Source organism: Apium graveolens, chromosome 9, assembly GCF_009905375.1.
Source record: "Apium graveolens cultivar Ventura chromosome 9, ASM990537v1, whole genome shotgun sequence".
Taxonomy (NCBI): Eukaryota; Viridiplantae; Streptophyta; class Magnoliopsida; order Apiales; family Apiaceae; genus Apium; species Apium graveolens.
Window position 1 is genome coordinate 236,659,709 of NC_133655.1, and position 25,630 is coordinate 236,685,338.

Sequence of the window (25,630 nt, forward strand, 5' to 3'; positions counted from 1 at the left end):
ATGAATTTATAGACTTCATCAATTATTCTGAGAAGATCAACTTGGCCAGCATGAACAAGAAGCATATAAGGAGGGAATGGTCCTTTTTTTGACTCAGTGGTAAGGGCCTTCACCTAAAGGAAGTCAGGGTTTGACAACATATCAAGTGTTGTCCAGAAGCTGGTCTACTCAATGGCTCACAACAAACAGATCAATGTAGGACACTACATATTGGAGGAATTGAGCACCAGGCTAACAATGTCATTGGAGTCAAGAGGTAAGGAAATTTTTCTACCTACATTCATTATGTCTGCTTTAAACCATAAAGTCAATGACATACATATGCTTGAAGAAGTAAATAGGTCACTAATTGGCAACTGTAAGCAAGTATCCAAAATTCTATTTGAATCACTTCTTACTAAGAATAAGGTTTCAGTGGGTCGTAAGTTAACACCTTTCATGATTGAAAGATTTAAGACCTACCCTTATTTTATGCCAGACACGAGAACCAGTGCAAGTCAACCTAATGCAACAATGGTTCATGAGCTTGTGGAAGCACAAACTCAAGCACACCCACAGGAACCTACCCATGTTGAGCCTATTCCTTCACAACCAATAACAACTAGGAAACCAACTACTTCATCCTCCCAAAAGGGTGAAGTAAGTAAAAAGAAGAGAAAGGAGATAACCTTGAATGTTATGCATGAGAGTGGTTAGGAACAAACAGAAGCTGAGTCACCCTTGGTCAAGAAGACAAAAAAGAGCAAGAAATCTGAGCTGACCACTCAAACCACCTATGTATCCTCCCAAAAGGATGTAGTTGTAAGAATGGGGCCTAAACAGACTTTAGAAGCATCCTCTCAACAGGGTGTTTCTACTGAAAAGAGCATTCTCCCCAATGCACCCTGTAAGGAGTCTGCACAGCCAACACTTGAACAAATTCAAGTGTATGGTAGAAGAAATAAGGATGGCACACACAGTGAGAGGACAATTATTGAAGCTCCCTCATTCATTTAGGGGGAGCTGTCAACACTCACTTCTTAACAACAAATCTCAATCTCTAAAATTTCTTCTTCACATGCAGCACTTAAATCCATTCCTCAAGTGCAAACTCACTCAAGTGACTTGGTTCAAGAAACATTACTCACCACCCAGACACCACAATCAGATAGTGAGAGGCTACTAGCTGGGGTAGACCTTGATGACACCATCGAAACCATGGGGGATTCATCAGTTTTTACTAGAGACCTCATGGACATTACAAATGCACCTTCATATGCAAATTAGCCTTCACAGGCTATTAGGTTTGAGGGTAGTACTCCTGGGGGGGTTATCTAAATCCTCTCCAATTCAATTGGAGGTTCTTGTCCCCGGAACAACTCCCCTCAAAACCTTAGTGAAAATTGCATTAGCAATAAATGCTTGGAGTACAATTTCCAATGGCCCTGTTATGGGAGAGACAAGTTTATCACATTCATGTGACAGTGCTTTACAAGAAGCACAAGGGTTTGAGACTGGTGCACATGATCGTAACCCAGTCAAATCCCCTCCAATTCAATTGGAGGTTCCCACTACATGTGAGGAACAACAACTTGTCATAACCACAAAGCAATCTATGAGTAAAACTGTGACTTCTGTCACAGGTGGTTCTGATCCTCAACCCTCAACATCTCAACCACACTTAATCTCTCAGTGGCTTCAAGAACTGAAAATCAGCCTTCAACCATTAAAGATCTTAGGGTTGATCAGCTTGGATGCCTTGCACAAATATCACAACAACTACTCACATCCAACATGTCAAATCAGGACTACCAAGCTATCATGCTCACCTACCAGGATGATGTTGAAGAAAATCAAGCAAAAATTGTTGATGAAGCTGGTCTGTATGCTAACTGTGATGCTTGGATGGATAAGGAATTCACCATTGAAATGGATGATGTGTTAGCTAAGTTCAGGGAGGAATACATCACCATTCTGGGAAGCAATGCTAGATCCCCAACTCCCCAAAGGTGTATAATGCCATCAATAATGTCTACAAAGCTCAAATCAAGGCTTTCCACAATTTTGGAAAAGCACTTCAAATCACATTGAATGGATATCAAGGCAAGATTATGAGAATGGTCAGGGAAAAGATGGATCAAATCATCCCCTCTCAGACTGAGATCAAAAACCAATTCAAAACCTTCTCAAAACAAATGTCAAGGTATGATCTCAGTGGGATTGATAAGAGTGTCACACAGCTGAAAGACTCCTTTGTAGCCTTGTACAAGATAGTTCAAGATCACATCACAAACTCCAATGACACAAGGTGGAAGTTGGATCAAATGCACACTACAAGATACACTCCTTCACCTTTGGTCATGGATGAAATTCAGAAACATGTGCAAGCTACATTTGGACCATCAACTTCTTTCTCTACTTCAAGCTCCTCTCCACAAGACTTTCAAGATCTCAAGACACAAGTAGCTTCTCTAGAGACCTCCAATGCATCTCTCAATGCTCAAGTTCAGGATTTGACTTATCTAGTCAAGAGTCAACAATCAGACATCAAAACCCTGGTGGACTCTCAAAAGCATCTCCAAATGAAAAATTTTGTTGCTTTGGGAGCCATTATAGGGAAACTCAACATACCACTGCCCTCACTACCTGAACAAATAAGGCCAGAAATTCCAACTCCCCTACGCATGCCTGTCTCCAAGACTAAGGGGGAGATTGAGGCTAGTATTTAACAATCTAGGGATGCTAACACTACTAGAAAAATGCCCTTAGAAATCGGTTATAAACCGATGTCTTTTTTTAAAACCGATGTCTTCACATGTGTAGAGAAATGTAGGGGTCTTTAACATCGGTTTTTAGCTGATGTTAAAGATGTACACAGACATCGGTTTTTTTAGCAAACTGATGTATAATTAGCCCTTTTTTGAATAAAATGTTAAAACTAGATTGTCAAAAATGGTATTTAGGAGGTTAAATAACACTTTAAACATATAACAGGGAAGCACTTTTAATTGATAGACATCAGATTCTTAAACAAATCGATGTCTTAATCTGTATTTTACATCGGTTCATTTGCTAAACTGATGTTAGACATGTATTATAACATCAGTTCTGTTTGAGGAAGCGATGTGAAACTTCTACTTTAACATCGGTTTTCTTTTGTTTTACTTTTATATACTTGCACAAAGCGATGTGTTTTAACATTTTAGACATCGTTTTCTTTTTAATTATTTGATTTGTTTTGTTGGTTTAAACATTATTTTTAGTTTGAGTAGGTGATGTGTTTTTAGTTGATTCACATCAGTTTTATAACAAGAACCGATGTTTGAGTTCTTATTTTTTTAAAATAAGCCTGTCCATTTGTGCATAAACCCAGAAAAAGCAAAAATACCAAATGAACATCCAACAAACAACCAAATTATATACTAAATCAACTTGTATGTCTACAACCAAAATCCAACCGCATTCTCCGATAACTACATCTAACCATTCCGACGTCCAACAAACAACCAACATCCATATCTACGGGTGTACACGGTTTGGCCAACCCGACCAATCCAAACCGAACCGACCCTATTTCGGCCGAACCAAACCGATTTTTTTCAACCAGATATATAGTTGGGTTGAAAAAATGTCAATCCGATTTAATTGGGTTGGATATGGTTTTCGATAATTTTAAACCAATCCAACCCAACCCGATTAAAATATATATGTACATGCTAATAAGTTAATCCAAAATTATGTTTAGGCCATTTACATAGATCCATATATCTCTAACTCTAAATGTAACTTATAACCTCCGTGTTTATAGTTCATTTCGTAACAACAATAGATGTTTGATTAGTGTTATATTTTTTGCATTTATGATTAATTCCAATATATAAAGTGTAAGCAATATTATTAGTACTTTTAATGTCGAAAATTAGATGTTTAAGATTATTCAATATGAAGGATTGTAATATTATTTTGAACTATTTTCAAGTGTTTTAAACTTTAAAACCTTATGTTTTATTATAATTTTTTATATTAATTTTGTATATCTATATATTATAAATTGTTGGATAACCCTTTCCTAAGGTTCGGTATCCATATTTTGGTTCAAATATGATTTTTAACTTTAATTTGACCTAGTGGACTATCCATTTTTAGGTTTGGTATCCATATTAGGTTCATAAAAGATCCATGTACTTATTATGACCCATTTTAATTATTAAGACCCATTTTAATTATAGAAACTTTACAATACAATTTTAAATATGAATTGTGTTATTTATGGTAAGTTTTTTTTTGAAAACCACTTATGGTAAGTTTTTAATACAAATTTGAAGTAAAGTTTAAATTTTAACAGATCTATTTATAGAAATAATCTCATAAATATATAACATAAAAATAACATATGTAACGGAAGTAGTTCTTAAATAAATTTATCATATTATGTAGATGTAATACACTTATTATATAGATAATTTAATCTTTCATAATCATATTAGTCAATTTAAATTATAAATTTATTTATTTATTTTATTAAATAATTTTTGAGCTCACTGTATGCAAAGCACGGGCTATAAACTAGTTTAATAAACCGATCAAACCGAACCAAACCGAAGTATACAAATTGGTTTGGGTTACAAATTTAAACGGTTTGGGTTGGGTTGAAATTTTGATAACCCGAATTAATTGGATTGGGTTGCTAAATTCTCCCAACCCGCCCAACCCGATCCGTGTACACCCCTGTCCATATCTACAACTAAAAACTAATCCACCCATCCATATTCATCTCCTTATTCCAACTAAAATTTATACAACTTAATATACGTCTAAAATTTACCAACATAACCACTAAAGTTTGCAAAAACATATGGTTCCCTTACTAGTTTGCAAAAATCAAGTCTTTAAAAACTTCATATCAACTCCTGGATATATTCTGCAGCCTCCATTTGCACCTCGTCAAGCTCGTCCGTCGTATAAAACAAACGGGTCTTGGTCGCCCACTATTTCTAGTAGTGCAGATCAAACTAACCATTACTTCACACAAGGACCATATCACTCTCAAGCACCGATGTTATTCTATGTGCTATAGCTAAGACTGTAGAATCTGAGAAGTGTTCCCTCAGGGTTTGCTGAATCATATTATCAGTTGATGTATCAACCGATGCAGTAGCCTCATCAAGAACTAATACTTTGCTTTTCTTAAGTAGAACATGACCAAGACATACCAATTGCCTCTGACCTACACTCCAGTTCTCCCCATTTTCCGAAACTGCAAGCATTAGGCTAATAATCATTATCAATTTATACTTGCTTATGAATTGAAAAAATAATGAAGTAGGGGTCATATGAAGATGACATGTTGAGTCAAGCTTGTCTTCCTTCTTGCTTTCTTCGTCTCCTAATTGGCACTTGTTGAGAACCTGAAATTTTTTATGAACTACAGAAATTAATATGCATTGTATTGTATATAATCGAATTTTCAACGTACACCACGCTAGCAATAAATTAATACTTGCCACCAACCCACCTCCCAAATTTGTTCATCGGTATAGTCTCCAAGAGGATCCAGGTTGCTCCGGAGTGTCCCCTCAAACATAGTTGGATATTGAGGAATGATGCTTAATCTAGATCGTAAATCATGTAATCCGATCAACATATGTTGATATCACTTTCGGTTCTCCCTACAATTCTGGTCTTCCTCCCTCCTTCAAAGGTGCAAGTAAGACCTCTCAAAATGAGGGGCATATGAGGAGCATATCGAACCTGTAGCCATGAAAAGACTATTACTTTTAAAAAGACCCAGTATACACATATTGCATTCATAAAAGTTGGTGTAAAAGATTAAAAAAACACCTGTAGGTTGTAGACATCAACTTTACCATACAATGGCCAGTGATCAGCTGGCCTATTTGATTCTAAGATAAGAGGAGGCTCACTTGGGATGGAAATGTATTGGAACATCCTTTCAAATGATATAATTTTATTCTCGAGATTACAGAGGCTCCATATTACCCAAGCTTGTAACTGGTTTAGGTTGAGGCCATAAGTAACTGCTAAGCCTGTTATGCCTGCAAACCGATATGTCACCAACGTTGGCCAAAAAACTTAGAATGTGGAGGAGCAAAATCAGATGCAAAATAAGAACTATGTGATATGGAGAAGTACCAAGAATAAAACCACATACTTGGATCTATTGTTCCATGAGGAACAGAGATCAGGAAAACTAACGAGAATGCAAATGTTAGAGAAGACAATATATTCAAGTGAAAGGTTAGCCACTCCCTTACATTAAAACTGTGAAAATTTGGTCGGGAGCTTCCATCGATTAGTTTCATATTTGTTTCCCAAAATCTGCTTTCTTGATCAAAACTCCTAATCATGGTTGATCCTGAAATTGTTTCGGAAAATTTTTGTATAACTGGAGCTTGACGCACTCCAACTAAACGAGCCAGCTTACGTGCTGAAGGTAGATAATATTGATGCAGTATAAAAATATGATATTCAGCTCAGGATAAAGGACAAGTTACTGTAGAAAATACAATTATGCTCGAAACTTGTATGCTTCTGAATATTTTTTATACCAACACTGAAGTTTACACAAGGAGATATGAAAAACTTAGAACTACGAGTAGAGGTGAATTGCTCACATTATTTTGTTTTTCTTTCTTTTAGAACGCTCAACCAAATATCCTTACAGCAATAACGGATAACAAGTACTAAAAAAAGGGACACAAATGTACTTGTAACCAAATGCAAATTACAATAACGGGAATGAAAATTAGGAAGACCTTCCATGCCACCTACGACATTACTACAATAATCTCTAGAAGTTGTATAACTGAAAAGGCAAATGTACCAACTTGATTGGGCATGTCCAAATCAACCGTGCTCTGGTCTGTAGATGCCTGAAAAAAAGTTAATTATACAGACATCTTTTTTTTTGTATTAAATGTACTATCCGTTTAATGCACTTACTCTATTTATGATGCGTCCACTTGGAGTAGAATCAAAGAAAGACATTGGAGCATGAAAAATGCAAGCATGCATTTTGTAGAAGAGCATTGTTGTTATCTTGTATCCAATGATTACAAGGGATATGGATCTTCCAAGTATGCAAAAAGAACTTCCGATTGCCAAGGCTACAAAAAATATTATTAAAGTAGAAACTTTAACTGCAGCAGCCACACTCCTTGACACAGGAGTGGCCCAGGCCATCCAGTAATTGCTTCCAATCTGAAGTACTTGAAAAAAAACTTGTGACAACAGAATAACGGGTATGAGTGCACCCCGATATGCTGTTGTCACATATTTCCAGTAGACTAAGAATCCGACTCTCCCTTTCTCCCTTTCTTCTTTATTAATAAGCTGTCATTTCGTTCCTACTGTTTCATCCGGTGGTTCAGCACTCTGAACATCCACAGTCTGTTACGAGGCCTGAAAACTACCTGTACAGCTATTCTTACCGAGATTAGAAGATTTAGAAGCTGGCCCAACATCTTAAGAGACAAGTGCAGATAAAGCTATCTTATGTGCACCCACAAGTTCAATAAAGTCATTCCCTGAATCAAGTAATTTTCCATATTTTACGGATTGTGTAATCCGGCCATCTTTCATAACCTAATAAGATGGAATTATCTCAAAATGTATCATCACATATAATGATGAAGGAAACAAAGAAGAAGTCTAGCTCACCAGGATGAGGTCTATAGCAGGTAGAAACTCAACTTGATGAGTTATATAAATCACTGTCTTCGACTCCAAAAGACCCAGTAAGCACTCCTGTCACACAAAATTTGTCAAATGATGTATGCCAAATCAGATATATAACAGTAAAACATAATGCATATCGTCCTCATCAAGCTTGTAATATTAACACGCATTATTAAACATATAAATTAATTATTACAACTACACATGGTTACACATATACAATTTCACACCTAAACTAAACAAGGACATAAACAAGAACAAGAACAAGAACATACAGTGAGGAACACAACATAAACAACATAAACTAAACAGAACAAGAACAAGAACATACATAACATAAACTAAACAGGATCCATACACATGCATCTATTAAAATTAAACAAGAACAAAGAGGAACACATGCATCTATTAAAGTAACAAAACATACAAATGCATGTGAAATCTTACCTAATCGAAACCCACTTCAAGATTAACCAAACCCAGCTCCAGAAACCTAAAATCAAACTCGAAAAAACATAAAATAGAAAAACAAACTCGATTAAAATCAAAACAAAAAAAATGAAATTAAATTCGAAAAAATATACTTTTCACACACTAATCGAGTAGTCCAGACTTCCTTCAAGACTCTTCAACACCAATCGACCTCGATTTATGAATTAATCGAGTTTATTAATTCATATAAATTTTAGGGGTTTTAGGTTAAAGAGAGTGAGTGAGAAGAAAGACAGTGAGAGATGAGAGAGAAGAGAGACAAGACAGTGAGAGAGAAGAGAGAAGAGAGAATGAGAGAATGAGAGAGAGAAGAGAGAATGAGAGAGCTGAGAGAGAGAGAGGGGGGAAACTATTTTGGGTAATGGGGGAAACTAAAAATAAAAAATTTGGTTAACGGGGAATTTTTTGGTGTATTTACGGGGGAAAGAAAGAAGCGGGCATTTTTTATTTTTTTAAAAAACGATTATAGACATCGGTTGGTTTAGATACTGATGTCTTACAACACCTTTAACATCGGTTTTAAAGTAACCGATGTTAAAACTGCTTTTAACATCAGTGACATTTCTAACCGATGTTAAAGGGGTGATGTCGTAGGCACTATTTCTAGTCGTGCAAGGCAAAATCTAAAGAGCCTATTCAGGTCGGTCAAAGTTCTTCTCATGTTGATGTTGGAAAAGAAAGAATTCTAAAGGTTGTAGAAGGACCCAATCAAGATCAGGAATTCAATGACCTTCTTGCATCACTAAGAGTGTCTCTTCAAAACAACTATGTGACCTGCAAGAAAACTTTGGCCAAGAATATCAACTTCATAAGGTTAGTGGTGGTGAAAATTGATAACTTTTTGGAGAAAAGGATTATCATGAACATCAATGATGGTGGTGTGGACAGGTGTCTTCAGGTGACTCTCACAAATCTTCAAACTTTAAGAGCATCTAAACTGGATGTAATGATTGACAGAGTGAATCCAGTTATTTCAGAAGACACTCAACTTCTCCAAGAGCTCAAAAAGGCATAGATAACAGCTTTTCTAGAAGCCTATCTATATCCAAACCAATGAGTAGTTTATGTTTGTCCAATAACCAAACAAGCCAGACATCTCCTTGTTACTAAACATTATGTCAGATCAAATACTGAGGCTGATCATGAATTTACAGTCTGATCTAAAGTACAAAAGGAACAAGAAGGATGATGATGTAGAGATGATAAAGATCTTGGATAGATATCTTGTAAATCCTGACACCATGCTGCCAAATACTCAATAGAATCTAAGAAAAGACAAGGATGATGATGAGCAGATAGATGACAAACAAAAGCCTTCTGGCTCAAATCCAAGTCAAGCTTCTAAAGCAACTGGCAGCAAGGAAAAGAATCAAGGAGAGAAAAAGGAGGATGAGAAGAAGGATGGTGAAAACAAAATGAGATAAAGAAGAATCTAACAAAGGCATGATGGCTCAGAACCACAACAAACCCTAAAAATCCAAACAAATCTAGCTCAACCTTCAAAGCCAACAACCTCAATCATCAAACCACCTCTAACCTCTAAGCCAAAGTTTCTATACAAACAAACTGAAAACACCTTCCTAAAAACATCAATCACCTCAAACTAAATATCTCTCAAGAAAATCACAAACTTACCTTTAGACAAGCCTTCACTCAAAAATCACTACAAAACTGTTGGGAGGAAACCAAAGAAGGCTAAGGATGCTGAAAAAGTACAAGTTATTGAAAGGGCCATCTGGAACTATTTCAAGCAAAGTGACTTTCTACCTTTAAATTGGTGCATCTCAGATGAAGATTATTTCAACAAGTAGCTGAGGAAAGAGTTAGAGTCAAGATTGTATCTCTAAGGGAAGTTAGAATTTACTATGAAGATGGGTCATTTACATTTTTTGGTTGTACTTTAATGGACTCTCTCCCCCACAGAAATCAAGAGAGTGATAAGCTTGCTAAAAGATAAGAATACTGCCACAAGAGCATGGAGACCAATTTTGGATGAGTGGTTGATTGTAAGGGAGGAATGAAGAAAAAGAAATGAGACTGAATATGAAGAAAGAAAAAGGAAGTATGATGAGGAGATTGAAATGTTCATAAAAAGATCAGAAGAACTGAAGGAAAAAGGAATTAGTAGAATTTAAAAGGATGGAAAAATGATGAATGTAAAAGATGGAAAATTCACAAGGTTTAAGATTGATATACTAGATGGCTATCCAAAGCCAGACATACTCAAGCTTGTGGAAGCTCTAAGTGGGACTCCAATCATAGAAGAATTAGAAATTCTTGTGTACTTAAAGGACCGCATTAGAGAAGAAGAAGAAGCAAAAATTGTCTTTACCTAAATGTATAAATGAATGAAATTGTGTCAATTTTTAAATATTAGTTTCATTTTCCATTTTAGCTTGGGGTTAGTCTTGTTAACGGGCATGAATTTGTGTTAAGCAATCTTCTCACAAATTGGGGGAGATTGTTGTGCAAGACATGCCTGTACATTAACAAGAGTAAGTCAAATTGACAACCCTAAGTAAGTTGTATTGTAATCATAGTTTGCATTTTATATTATAACATTTAAGGTCTGTAAAAATGTCAAAGAGCAGACTGGAGTCTTTTTCTTTAAACAGTATCAAGCCTAAGAATTATATCTAGAAGAAGATCATGCTTCAGAAGAATTATGAAGAAGCTTGAAGTTTAATAAATCTGTTTTTAGAAAAATGTTCTAAGTCAAGATCTCTACAAGTCACATATTTAGTGTTATAGAGAAGTTATTCGAGAACTCCAAATGACTTATCAAGAAGTCAGGAAAGCTACTAGAGAACTCAGAGATATCGACAAGCCAAACTGAAGACATAGAGATCAGAGATATCGATAAGTCAATTCTTCACTAGAGTGATAAGTGGCATTTTATACCACTTAGAACGTCTTAAAATGGCTTAAATTGGTGTCTTGAAGTCAAGTATTTTGTGTATTTGATGCGTTTTTCTAGTGTTTATGCATTTCAGGGTATTAGTTGCATTTCGGAGGAGGAATCATCAAGAATAAGCCTTGGCATGTGTTCACCATTGCGAGAGGAAAAGAACGGGCAGATTACGGCGAAGAAATGGAGCAAACCTGGAATTTTTCCAGTAGGGTCCTGCGCGCCCGCGCAGCAATGCTGAGCGGCCGCGCAGCAGCCTTGCGCGCCCGCGCAGAAATGCTGAGCGGCCGCGCAGGGTCGGGGAAAAGGATAAATTATTTTAGACTTCTACTTCTGTTTGGCTTCCAACTTCTATGTAATCTGAGTTTTAGGGGACTATTATATAAGTAGATTAGAGACGTTTTCAGAGAGAATGAAGGAGATTATGTTTTAGATTGTGTTTTGCGCAAGAAGCGAAAGAGATAAGGAAGAAGACCGATTTGGCACACTGCAGCGAAGAGGAAGCATATTTTCTTGTGATTCTTGTTTCGTTGTAACGTTGGATGCTAGTTTTATTGCTTTGACTTATTTACTCTTGTGACGTACTCTGTTTAATATAATTAGTTTAGTTATTATTTTTTTGTGTTGTTTATCATGATTTCATATGAACCCATGATGGCGATAAGTTCTATTATGGGCTAATCGTGATCATGGGGTTGCAACGGATTTATTATGGAATTCTTTAGTTAATTGTTTAATACTTTAGTGTGTGATGATTGCATGATATCTAGTATTGGTTGTGCGTATTCGTCTTATGTGCGTCGCGAACATATAAGATAGGGTGTTAATCTCTTGTGAAGCGACGGTGGATCTTGAGATTTAGAACTTGCCATGCTAGCATAGGTTCATGTACGTTGTGCATGATTAGTGGGTAACTCTAACAGTTTTATTTGCCCTATGTAATCAAAAGGGATAACTTGTGCTTAAATCGTTGTGTTGTCAATTTCTGTAGACATATAGGAACTCAACATAATTGATGACTATTCAACTTCTATCTTAATTGTGGATGTTTGGTAGAATGGTATTAGTACAATGAAAGTTGGCTTTTATCAGTTCCGTGTTATTCGATTAATGTCATCACTGTCACATGCTAAAGGTAATAACAATGGCTATAGAAGGAAGTAATAATGAAGTTGTGATCTCATGAGTGTTTTATTATTGATAAATTGAAGTGTTAGTTAAGTGGTTAATTAAGTAGTTAATTATAGTTAATATTTAATCAATAATTTTAAGTGTTATTATCTTAACATTGAGAAGTAATCATACATTGGTGAGTGAGTTTAATTAGACAATAACTTAGTTTGAGTCTCTGAGGGAACGAACTAGAAAGTATTCTATATTACTTGCGAACGCGTATACTTGCGTGAATATTAGTGCATGTTTTCGCCCTAACAAGTTTTTGGCGCCGCTGCCGGGGACTCGGCGTAATTGTTTAGTTTATGTACTTACCATCATTGGTCATTAGGACTTAGTGATTAGGACGTAGTAGTTAATTACTCTTTTCGGTTGTGTTTCAGGTACTTTAGCAAGCATTTATGCAAACTCGTTCTCGTGCTCGCAAGAGGACCTTAGATACAGCTGAGGAGAAAGACGAAGTTCTTGATACTCCGGAGAAGTTAGATTTTGAGGATTCGGATTCAGGAACTGAGCAGAAAGAACCAGTAAACATGGGAGATCGTATTGTTCAAGCTGATCCAGCTCTTATGGATTTTTCTCGGCCTAAAATTGATGACATTCAGTCAAGCATCCTTCATCCGGCTATTCAAGCTAACACCTTTGAAATCAAGCCGGGCACTATTCAGATGGTGCAGAATTCTGTTTCTTTTGGAGGAGCGGCAACTGAAGACCCCAACATGCACATAAGGAATTTTATCGATATCTGCAGCACTTTTAAGTATAATGGCGTGACTGATGAGGCTATCAAGTTGAGGCTTTTCCCATTCTCACTGAGGGATAAGGCTAAAGACTGGTTACATTCTGAACCAGCTGGGTCCATCACTACGTGGCAAGATCTTGCGCAAAAGTTTCTGGTGAAGTTTTATCCAATGGCAAAGACTGCTGCTATGAGGAGTGCTCTTACTCAGTTTGCGCAGCAACCTACAGAATCTATGTGCGAGGCTTGGGAACGCTACAAGGAAATGTTGAGAAAATGTCCACATCATGGAATGCCGGATTGGATGGTAATCACTGGTTTTTATAATGGTTTGGGGCCCCAATCTCGGCCCATGCTCGATGCAGCAGCTGGAGGAGCCTTATGGGCTAAAAGCTATACTGAGGCGTATAATCTTATAGAGACAATGGCTGCAAAACGAGCATCAAAACCCAACTCAGAGGATGACGTCAGGCAAGGTCGCAGGTATTCTGGAAGTTGATGCAGCCACCGCTATTGCAGCCCAGCTCCAAGTGCTATCAATGAAGGTTGATTCTTTGGCTACGTATGGAGTTAATCAAATAGCTATGGTTTTTGAGCTTTGTGCAGGTTCTCATGCTATAGATCAGTGTTCTCTTGTCAACGAATATGTTCAGTATTTGAATAATTATCAGCGACAAAAGCAGCCTGTGCCAGCGACCTATCATCCTAACAACAGAAATCATCCAAATTTTAGCTGGGGAAATAATCAGAATGCTATTCAGCCACCATATCAGCAAGGAGTGAGTAAACAGTTTAACCCACCTGGATTCCAGCAACCACAGCAGTATGCTACAAGGCAATCATATCCTCAACAGGGAAGTGCAGCTGCACCTACTAGTGCTGATTTTGAGGAACTTAAGCTGTTGTGCAAGAGTCAGGCGGTTTCTATCAAGACCTTGGAAAATCAAATCGGTCAATTAGCCAATGCAGTGCTCAATCGTCAACCTGGCACTCTTCCCAGTGACACGGAAGTACCAGGCAGGAAGGAAGCTAAAGAGCAAGCCAAGGCTATTACCTTAAGGTCTGGAAAAGTAGCTGATGCTGAAAAGGCAAAAGAAGTCGAAGCTGAAGTTAGAGATGAAGAATCTAAGCAAAAGGAGAAAGTGGCGGAACCAAGGAAGACTACTGTTGAACACACTCTGCCTGAGGCTAATACAGGGGAGAAACAGCTCTATCCTCCACCACCTTTTCCTAAGAGATTGCAGCAACAAAAGCTGGATAGACAGTTCGGGAAGTTTCTGGAGGTGTTCAAGAAACTTCACATCAATATACCTTTCGCTGAGGCACTGGAACAAATGCCTAGTTATGCGAAGTTTATGAAGACTATTCTTTCAAGGAAGGTGAAACTGGATGACCTTGAAACTGTTACTCTCACGGAAGAATGCAGCGCGGTTCTGCAACAAAAGTTACCACCAAAACTGAAAGATCCAGGAAGCTTCACCATTTCTTGCACCATTGGCAATTTAACTTTTGACAAGTGCCTTTGTGATTTGGGAGCAAGCATTAATCTGATGCCGTTGTCGATCTTTAAAAAGCTGGATCTGCCTGATCCAAAACCCACATACATGTCGCTACAATTGGCGGACCGTTCCATTACTTACCCAAGGGGCATAGTTGAGGATGTGCTCGTCAAGGTGGATAAGCTCTTCTTTCCTACTGATTTTGTTATTCTGGATTTTGAGGAAGATAAGAAGATTCCCATAATCTTGGGGAGGCCTTTCTTGGCTACTGGCCGTACCTTGATAGATGTGCAAAAAGGGGAACTTACTATGCGGGTCCAAGATCAGGATGTGACCTTCAACGTATTCAAGGCAATGAAATTCCCTACAGAAGATGAGGAGTGCTTAAAAGTGGATGTGATTGATTCTGCGGTTACTTCGGAACTCGATCACATGCTAATGTCTGATGCATTGGAAAAGGCCTTAGTGGGGGATTTTGACAACGATGATGAAGATAGCAACGAGCAATTACAATATCTGAACGCTTCTCCATGGAAGCGAAAGCTCGACATACCATTTGAATCTCTTGGTACTTCTGACCTTAAGAATGCTGAAGGGAAGCTCAAACCATCAATAGAGGAAGCACCTACCTTGGAGCTCAAACCATTACCTGAACACTTGAGGTATGCTTTTTTAGGTGATTCATCTACGTTACATGTTATTATTTCAGCTGACCTTTCAGGTAGTGAGGAAGACAAGCTCTTAAGGATTTTGAGAGAATTCAAATCGGCTATAGGATGGACCATAGCAGACATCAAGGGGATAAGTCCTTCATATTGTATGCATAAAATTCTGTTAGAGGAAGGTAGTAAGCCAACTGTGGAACAGCAGCGAAGACTGAACCCGATCATGAAGGAGGTGGTGAAGAAAGAAATTCTGAAATGGCTAGATGCAGGCATCATTTATCCTATTTCTGACAGCTCGTGGGTGAGCCCCGTGCAATGTGTACCTAAGAAAGGAGGTATCACTGTGGTCGCAAATGAAAAGAATGAGCTCATCCCTACTCGAATAGTTACAGGATGGAGAGTATGCATGGATTATAGAAAATTGAACAAAGCCACAAGGAATGATCACTTCCCTCTCCCATTCATTGATCAAATGCTTGACAGATTGGCGGGACATGAGTATTTTTGTCTTCTGGATGGTTATTCCGGGTATAATCAGATTTGTATTGCACCAGAGGATCAGGAAAAGACTACCTTCACTTGTCCATTTGGCACATTTGCTTTTCGTAGAGTTTCGTTTGGGTTATGTGGCGCCCCAGCCACCTTTCAGAGATGTATGATGGCTATATTCTCTGACATGATTGGAAATAACGTCGAAGTGTTCATGGATGACTTCTCCGTCTTTGGACACTCATATGATGAATGTTTGAATAATCTACGCGCCGTACTCAAAAGATGCGTGGAAACTAATTTGGTGCTTAATTGGGAGAAATGTCATTTTATGGTGTGTGAAGGCATTATCCTTGGGCATAAGGTCTCTAGCAAAGGTCTGGAGGTGGATAAGGCCAAGGTGGGAGTCATTGAAAATCTTCCCCCACCTAATTCGGTGAAAGGAATCCGTAGTTTTCTCGGTCATGCGGGTTTTTATCGGCGATTCATCAAGGACTTTTCAAAGATATCTAAGCCGTTGTGCAATTTACTTGAGAAAGATGTGCCTTTCAAATTTGATGATGAATGTTTGGCAGCATTCGAGACTCTCAAGGAGAATTTGATCACGGCACCAGTTATTACAGCACCAGATTGGACAGAACCGTTTGAGATGATGTGTGATGCGAGTGACTATGCGGTAGGTGCAGTTCTGGGACAGCGCAAGAAAAATCTCTTCCATGTGGTCTACTATGCGAGTAAGACTTTAAATGGGGCCCAATTGAACTACACCACTACTGAGAAGGAGCTTTTGGTTATAGTCTTTGGCTTTGAGAAATTTCGATCTTATCTGCTTGGTACGAAAGTGACAGTATTCACTGATCATGCAGCTATTCGCTATCTGGTTTCTAAGAAGGATTCAAAGCCGAGACTCATTCGTTGGGTGCTTTTACTTCAAGAATTTGAGTTAGAGATCAAAGATAAAAAAGGTACTGAGAATCAAGTAGCTGACCATCTCTCTAGGTTGGAGAATCCCGATTCTACTTCACAAGATAGGACGTTAATCAATGAATCTTTTCCGGATGAGCAGTTGTTTGCAATTCAGGAGGAAGAACCATGGTTTGCAGATATTGTAAACTATCTTGTCAGCAATATAATGCCGCTTAATTTGACATCCGCTCAAAAGAAGAAGTTTCTGCATGAGGTGAAGTGGTATATGTGGGATGAACCATATTTGTTTAGACAGGGAGCTGATCAAATCATCAGGAGATGTATCCCGTTCTGTGAGACGGAGGGGATATTACGAGACTGCCATTCCACGGTTTATGGTGGACACTATGGAGGTGAGAAGACGACAGCTCGTATTCTGCAAGCAGGTTTTTTCTGGCCTACTTTGTTCAAGGATGCTCATCAGTTTGTTTTAAGGTGTGATCGTTGCCAAAGAGTGGGAAATTTGTCAAGGAAGGATGAGATGCCATTAAATGTGATGCTTGAAGTCGAGGTCTTTGATGTATGGGGAATCGATTTCATGGGGCCTTTTATCTCGTCTTGCAATAATCAGTACATCTTGCTGGCAGTCGATTATGTCTCAAAATGGGTCGAAGTTAAAGCTTTACCGACAAATGATGCAAAGGCAGTGCTAAATTTTCTTCATAAGCAAATTTTTACAAGGTTTGGAACGCCTCGGGTAATCATAAGTGATGAAGGATCGCATTTTTGCAACCGTAAGTTCACTTCTATGATGCAGCGTTATAATATGAATCATCGAGTAGCTACTGCCTATCATCCGCAAACAAATGGTCAAGCGGAAGTGTCTAACAGAGAGATAAAGCGCATTCTAGAGAAGGTTGTTTGTCCGTCAAGGAAGGATTGGTCTTTAAAGCTCGATGAAGCTGTTTGGGCTTACAGAATAGCATACAAAACTCCACTTGGGATGTCACCGTTTCAGTTGGTGTAGGGTAAGGGATGTCATCTACCGGCGGAGCTTGAGCATAAGGCCTACTGGGCATTGAAGAAATTGAACCTGGATTTAGATGCAGCTGGTAAGAAAAGAATGCTTCAGCTTAATGAACTTGATGAATTTCGACTGCAAGCGTACGAGAATAACAAAATGTATAAGGAAAAGGTGAAGAGGTGGCACGATAGGAAGCTACATCCTAAGTTATTTGTGCCAGGGCAACAAGTTCTTTTATTCAACTCTCGGCTCCGACTTTTTCCTGGGAAGTTGAAATCAAGGTGGTCTGGACCTTTTATTGTCAAAACTGTGTTTCCACATGGAGCGGTGGAAATTTTTGAGAATGATTCGGACCAAGCATTCAAGGTTAACGGTCAGCGGTTGAAGCACTACTATGGGGACATGGCAAACCGAGAGGTGGTTAGTGCCATTTTGTTGACTACTTTAGAAAGGTACGGAACGTCAAGCTAATGACGAAAAAGAAGCGCTGCGTGGGAGGTAACCCATGAATTGTTGTTACAGGAACCCTTAGAAGTTAATAACCTATCCAAAAACACAAAAAAATCAGAAAACAGGGGCTGAAATTTTTTTTTTCCAGAGACCCTCTGCGCGCCCGCGCAGCTATGCTGAGCGGCCGCGCAGGGGTCGAATTCCAGAAATTTTTTTGCAGTTCGGAAAAAAAAAAATAAAAAAAAAATAAAAACACAAAAAACCCATCACAGAACATAAACCCACGAATTCTTTTCCCATTACCCCATGATTTTATCCCTCAATCCCACTCCTAATCTAATTTAACCTACTCCACACCCTATATATACATACACCTATCCTACATATCTCCCACAAACTTCCTACACTTAAACCCTCTCATAAACATCAAAAATCAGTTCTTACACACTTTTATTCACAAATCAATGGCACCCAAGAGAGCACGCACTATTGACAGCAGCAGCACAGTTCCTACTGCTGATTCATCAAGGGGTACTGCTGCAAGGCCTCGGTTAACTGACAGAGCTGCGGAGGAGGAGTACACTAGGCTGTTGGGGAAGCCGATTCTGAAGGAGAGGGGGTTTTTACCATCAGGGAGGGATGGTGAGTTGTTGCCCATGATTGCAGAGAAGGGGTGGATAGATTTTTGTGAGTCAACCGAAGCAGTACCGATGAGTGTTATTCGCGAGTTCTACGCGAACGCGAAGGCTGAAAAGAATGGGTTTTCTGTAGTTCGTGGGCTGACGGTTGATTATCATCCTGCGGCGATTCGCCGTGTGATTGGACAGCGAGAGAGGAAGCCCGAGGAGGAGAACTGGAATGAAAAGACTGCTGAGGATTTTGACTTGGATTTGATTTGTGCGACTCTCTGTCGACCGGGCACAGTTTGGAACCGTAGTCCAGCCAATAATGAGTATCGTCACTTTCCAGCGATCGCCATGAACAGGTATGCCCGTGCATGGAATGCATTTATATGTGCTAATATTTTGCCTTCTTCACATGCACACGAGGTCACAGTTGAGAGAGCATAGTTGTTGTGGGGAATTCTGAATGAGGAATACTATGTGGACCTTGGTGAGTTTATCTACCAAGGAATTCTGAAGTTTTTGAGGGGAGCAAAGCATATGAACATCCATTATGCATCCACGGTTACGAAGCTATGCCGAGCAGTAGGAGTGAACTGGCCGGCTCATGAGCAGTGCAGTTGCCAGCAGCTCCGATAGATTCTGGCACTCTGAATGGGATGCAGGAGTGGACCGGTGGTGAGCCTGAGGAGCATGGGCTGGGTTATCGTCTTCCAGGAGGGCGTCCAGCACGAGGTGCTACTATGGCTAGGCCAGGGCGTGGTGAGGCTGGTTCTTCGAGAGCTCAGGAGGGTGCTGGGATGGGTGATGCCCAGTATAGGAGGCTTTCACGGCGGATGGATGCCATGTATGAGACGCAGAGCAGGTTTGCTCAGGAGCTCACTCTTGCGTTAGGGACTGCTTTTCGAGGCCTTGGAGCTGATATCCAGTGGCCAGTTTTTGGTGAGGACTCTGCATACCCGCCGCCTGATACTCCACCCACTGAGGGTGATGATGATGATGACTCCGAGTAGGTATACCCTGTGTTTCTTTCTACTACCTTCACTGGGGACAGTGAAGATTTTAAGTTTGGGGGTGGTAGTTAAGGAACATTTTGTGTGTGTCATATAGCTGCATATTCATGATAGTTAGTTCATATAGTTGCATAATTTTTGCCATATAGTTTTTTTTTATAGCTTTATTTGTTTGTCATATCATATAGCTCATGCATATACCATGATCCCTTTTGCAATGATTTATCGACTGAATTGTGATATTGATGCGAGTGTAGTGATAGCATTAAAGTGATATTAAGTTGTGTAGGTTGATATGCATGCTAGAAGCACTTGTATTTTCACTAAGTCTTAGAGAATGCTTAAGGGCTAGATTGTTGTTATGATCTGATTATTTTCGAGGATAATCTATTTATTATGCTTAGAATTTGATAATAGGTTCTTAGTGGTAAAGGCATGAAAAAGAAATAAAAAATGGAGTAAAAATGGAATTTGTTGCTAGTTGTGGCTAGGCGTCAATTGGCTAGTAGCCGGCTCGCATGTTATGTGAGTAGTCTAGGGTTGAGCAAGATGGAGCGAAACGCACTTGCTCAGAAAAGAAAAAAAAATTGCATAATTGATCAAGAGTGGGCTCTTTGGTATTCGAGTTATTAAGTTCTTAGGGGACTTTGTGCCTAGTGACCTAAGGCTTTTAGATTCTGGGATCCGCTAACCTAACGCTCGTTACATGGATACCATTGTATAAGTCTTTTGTGGACCTCACTCATTGCACGGTCAAATAAGCATTTGAGTTGTAAATAAAAAGCACGATTCCGTAGTAAGCTCCAGAGTTCTTGTAGTGTTGTATATCACTTTGTGCCTAGAATTTTTATTCTTTGTATAATCGTAGGATTGCCTTGAGGATAGTCTAGTCATAGTAATTGGTCTAGTTCCGAAGCATATCTGTTAAGCATTTGCACACACCACGTTTCTGGCTGTATGTCCGTTTGCATGAGTTTATTGATCTTTAGTGTCTAACTGCATTCGTTGAGACGTGACAATTTGGTTGGTTAATTGTAGTAAGGGGGATCGTTGCATTTTCATATAGATTGCATTCATGCATATTTTTATTTGTTTTGAGTCTGTGATGCTTGAGGACAAGCATCGATTTAAGTTTGGGGGTGTGATAAGTGGCATTTTATACCACTTAGAACGTCTTAAAATGGCTTAAATTGGTGTCTTGAAGTCAAGTATTTTGTGTATTTGATGCGTTTTTCTAGTGTTTATGCATTTCAGGGTATTAGTTGCATTTCGGAGGAGGAATCATCAAGGAATAAGCCTTGGCATGTGTTCACCATTGCGAGAGGAAAAGAACGGGCAGATTACGGCGAAGAAACGGAGCAAACCTGGAATTTTTCCAGTAGGGTCCTGCGCGCCCGCGCAGCAATGCTGAGCGGCCGCGCAGCAGACTTGCGCGCCCGCGCAGAAATGCTGAGCGGCCGTGCAGGGTCGGGGAAAAGGATAAATTATTTTAGACTTCTACTTCTGTTTGGCTTCCAACTTCTATGTAATCTGAGTTTTAGGGGACTATTATATAAGTAGATTAGAGACGTTTTCAGAGAGAATGAAGGAGATTATGTTTTAGATTGTGTTTTGCGCAAGAAGCGAAGGAGATAAGGAAGAAGACCGATTTGGCACACTGCAGCGAAGAGGAAGCATATTTTCTTGTGATTCTTGTTTCGTTGTAACGTTGGATGCTAGTTTTATTGCTTTGACTTATTTACTCTTGTGACGTACTCTGTTTAATATAATTAGTTTAGTTATTATTTTCTTGTGTTGTTTATCATGATTTCATATGAACCCATGATGGCGATAAGTTCTATTATGGGCTAATCGTGATCATGGGGTTGCAACGGATTTATTATGGAATTTTTTAGTTAATTGTTTAATACTTTAGTGTGTGATGATTGCATGATATCTAGTATTGGTTGTGCGTATTCGTCTTATGTGCGTCGCGAACATATAAGATAGGGTGTTAATCTCTTGTGAAGCGACGGTGGATCTTGAGATTTAGAACTTGCCATGCTAGCATAGGTTCATGTACGTTGTGCATGATTAGTGGGTAACTCTAACAGTTTTATTTGCCCTATGTAATCAAAAGGGATAACTTGTGCTTAAATCGTTGTGTTGTCAATTTCTGTAGACATATAGGAACTCAACATAATTGATGACTATTCAACTTCTATCTTAATTGTGGATGTTTGGTAGAATGGTATTAGTACAATGAAAGTTGGCTTTTATCAGTTCCGTGTTATTCGATTAATGTCATCACTGTCACATGCTAAAGGTAATAACAATGGCTATAGAAGGAAGTAATAATGAAGTTGTGATCTCATGAGTGTTTTATTATTGATAAATTGAAGTGTTAGTTAAGTGGTTAATTAAGTAGTTAATTATAGTTAATATTTAATCAACAATTTTAAGTGTTATTATCTTAACATTGAGAAGTAATCATACATTGGTGAGTGAGTTTAATTAGACAATAACTTAGTTTGAGTCTCTGAGGGAACGAACTAGAAAGTATTCTATATTACTTGCGAACGCGTATACTTGCGTGAATATTAGTGCATGTTTTCGCCCTAACATAGAGAACTCCAGAGATATCGACAAGTCAAAATATCATTAGAGATCTCTGAGATATAGACAAGTAAAATATCACCAGAGATCTCTGAGATATCTACAAGTCAAAATATCACTAGAGATCTCAGAGATATCGACAAGTCAAGTGAAGACATGAAGCTGAGTGATCTCGACAAGCTAAAGTCTCTTATAGAGAACTCAGAGACCTCTACAAGTCAAAACAACTATGGAGTATTAGAGATCTCGATAAGCCAATATAATTATCGAGATGTCAAGTTCTTTATATGCCTAATTGGAGATCTCGAGATAAAATCTCAAAGTATAAATTGCAGACCAGTTCAATATTCAAGATTATCAAGTAACAAACAATCTAATCAAGTTGGATTGACAAGTCTACAAAAAGCAGCTTGAAGAGTGCAAACTCAAGGGTGAAGATTAACTGACAAAGGAAGATCAAAGTTAACACAGTATGCAAAGATATGCTAAGCCAGAATTGGGAGATATATTTTTCCTAAAATGGAATGATTAGTGACAGCTTACTAAAGTGAATAGTATCTCTTATTACACACTGTGTAAACCAGTAGTTAAGTATCATATAAAATTAACACTGGTCCTTTGTTAGATGTAACAATTTAGATCAGAAATTTTGTATTCTCTTAAGGAAGCAGCTAAGCTCTTTATCAAAGAGCCTAGAAATTTTGTAGCAAGACATTCTTAATTTTAATATAAAATTGAGTTATGAAGATCTGTGTTCTTTATTGTTAACTGCTTACTTTCAATACTAACACATTACACTACAAGATTTATTTTACTTTGTTCACCACCATTCATAAATCAAGAAAAGCATAAAAATACCAAAAACACATTTACCCCCCCCATTTGTGTGGTATTCATTACCTAACACTTGGTTAATCTTTTTGGTTTGTGTTTAAGGTTTCCTTGAATTACTTAAAAAACTTGGGGGTTTTCTTTGATGTGTTGCCCCTAACTCCGGGGTCTTATGAATATGAGGCTCCGGGGTTGACTTGGTTAATCTTTTTGATTTGTATTCAAATTTTTTGGGATAAGGATGGATGGATAAGGACGAGATGTCCTTGATTTGATTGGACTAAGAAAAAGTTTTGGCGGATTATTCGGGGTGTCAGAAGTTTGTTGGATTTTGAATAGGTTTCAAATATACGCATACATGTATATATATTTTTGATTGTGAGAAACTCTTGCATTCCCCCTCTTTTTTCTCATGAAAAGTAGTGCCATGAAATAATTATTGAGCTGTAATTATTAAAGTGACAGCGTGAACATTAACTACAGTGGTTTTTGTTTCCTTCGAGGCGAATGACCATGCGCCACGTGTCCATCCTGTCTGGCCTAACATCAAATCTTCATCCGCCTTTTTCTCCCTATAAATACTCTATTTTCTTCTTTCTTCTTTCTTTTACGCAAACACAAAGTTGAGAGCAAAAAGCACATATTTTCTGCATTTTGAAGCTTTTCCCGGAGATTTCTTGAAGTTTTTCTTGTTGAAGCCTCTTCCTTCTCTCATGTTTCTTGTAAGCTTAATTTTATGTTCCTTTTTTCTTTATTTTCATCATTGCATGCTATCATTTTATGACTATTCGAGTAGTTTCTCCGAAATATCGTGACTGTCGGTTTGGTTTCTTCTAATTTTCAAGCAAATTGTACTTGTTTTGGCTTGTTGTAGTTATTGAATGTTTATTTTTGGTGTTTATGTGATTGAAATTGCAAAAATTATTTGATTTACATTCGAAATATGTGTTTCTGTTTATGGTAAATTGGGTTGAATCCGGGGTGATTCTATGGTGTTCTTGGTGCTTATGCTTCTGTGTATAATTGTATGTATATGGTATAAATCTGTTTTCTGAATTCTGATTTTTCTTCAAAAGTGTTTCTAAGTTTCTTTTATTTATATGTTTTGAGTTCGGGTGTGGCATTGACTCCGGGTAATTCTCATATATAGTATATGCAAGGTAGAAGGTTTAAACAACTTGCTAACCTTAGGAAGCACAATCTGGACATACCCGATAGGTGATATAAAATCTAGCTTCTCTTCTTCTTCCAGTGATCTTATAGAAATGCCTACCCGTACTAAGAGACCGGTCCAAATTTTAGCCGGGACCTTAGTTTTAGGCCCTGGGGAAACATTAGCAAATGAGGATGGGTCCTGGGAGGATGTTGACCACTATTTTGTACAGTGTAGGAGAGATCCCCACCCTTTAGAATTCTAATATCGGGATTTGTCCATGGCCTACGGGGGTCCGGAGGGATTGGATAGCCGGGAGCCGTATGATGAATCCACTTTAAATAGGTATTTTTTTAATGCTTCGGGGACCCGATATGAGTGTGGCCCAGTTCATAAAGATATTGGGGAGAGATATACTGATCTCGAGGTGGATAATACGCTTAGGCATGCGTTTAACCTTGGGGAGGAGTTTGAGTAGATGTGGTCGAGCCACATTAGCGTGTATACCATAAGCCATCCGGGGGCTATGTTGGGATTCCCTTAGAACATCTCTGGGGGATGCGAATAGGTTTACACCAGTTTATCAAGTCCTTGTGCTAAGATGTATATGGTATTCCTTTCACCCAACTTGCTCCGAACTCCGTCAAGTGGATCAGTTGGTTTCTGGCCTGCTGCCATGCCAAAGAATACCTCCCTACCTTCAAACTTTTTCATCACATTTTAAAAATTAAAAAATCCACCAGTAAGCCCCTGTATGAGAATTTTGTCCCGGGTCGAGGATTTTGGGTTCCCTTCTGACAAGATGATCCTCCCAGTTATAAGATGAACTATCTTAAAGGGTGGCATAGGGAATTTATTTTTGTCCGGGGTGGGGACTTGGAGTTTATGCCACAGTATAAGACTGAATTGAAAACAGATAGATTTGCGGTCCAGAAACTCGGACAATGGGCTCTCATGATGGTCTATTCCTTCTGTGGGGCATTCGGAGGGTAGTGGACCCGTGATACTTTTAATGATAATGTTGAGATGCATGTCGCTGGCAGTAAGTTACTAATCCTTTTTATTTAACATTAACATTGTTTAATATCCCATTTAATATGGGGTTAATGTTTGATTTGTACTCCCTTTCAGGTATTCCGAAGCTCCTTCCCCACCTGAATAAAATGTGAATGTCTGCTTAATTGAAGGACTTGGCAGCTCGCTGTAGGAGGATTGGTGGATTGAACAGTTTGGTGGCCAGGAAAGGAAAGAAAGGGAATGAAGCTGGTAATGATGATGGGGGGTTCAGTTTGGGCAATATTGCTGCAGTGAACCCGGGGAGGGTTGTTATTCGGATTAGTGAGCCCTAAAAGGAAATAGAGAAGGAGAAAGAGAAAGAGCTCAGTAAGAAGAA

General features: G+C 38.6%; 1 non-coding gene and 1 pseudogene across 1 annotated transcript; both read right to left on the reverse strand.

The window, feature by feature from the left end:
* Positions 1–5,003: 5,003 nt before the first annotated feature.
* On the reverse strand, positions 5,004–24,951 carry LOC141686064 (ABC transporter C family member 3-like; annotated as a pseudogene).
* On the reverse strand, positions 13,177–13,283 carry LOC141687895 (small nucleolar RNA R71). The gene has a single exon (XR_012561374.1). It is a non-coding gene; the product is annotated as a small nucleolar RNA R71 (small nucleolar RNA).
* Positions 24,952–25,630: the final 679 nt, after the last annotated feature.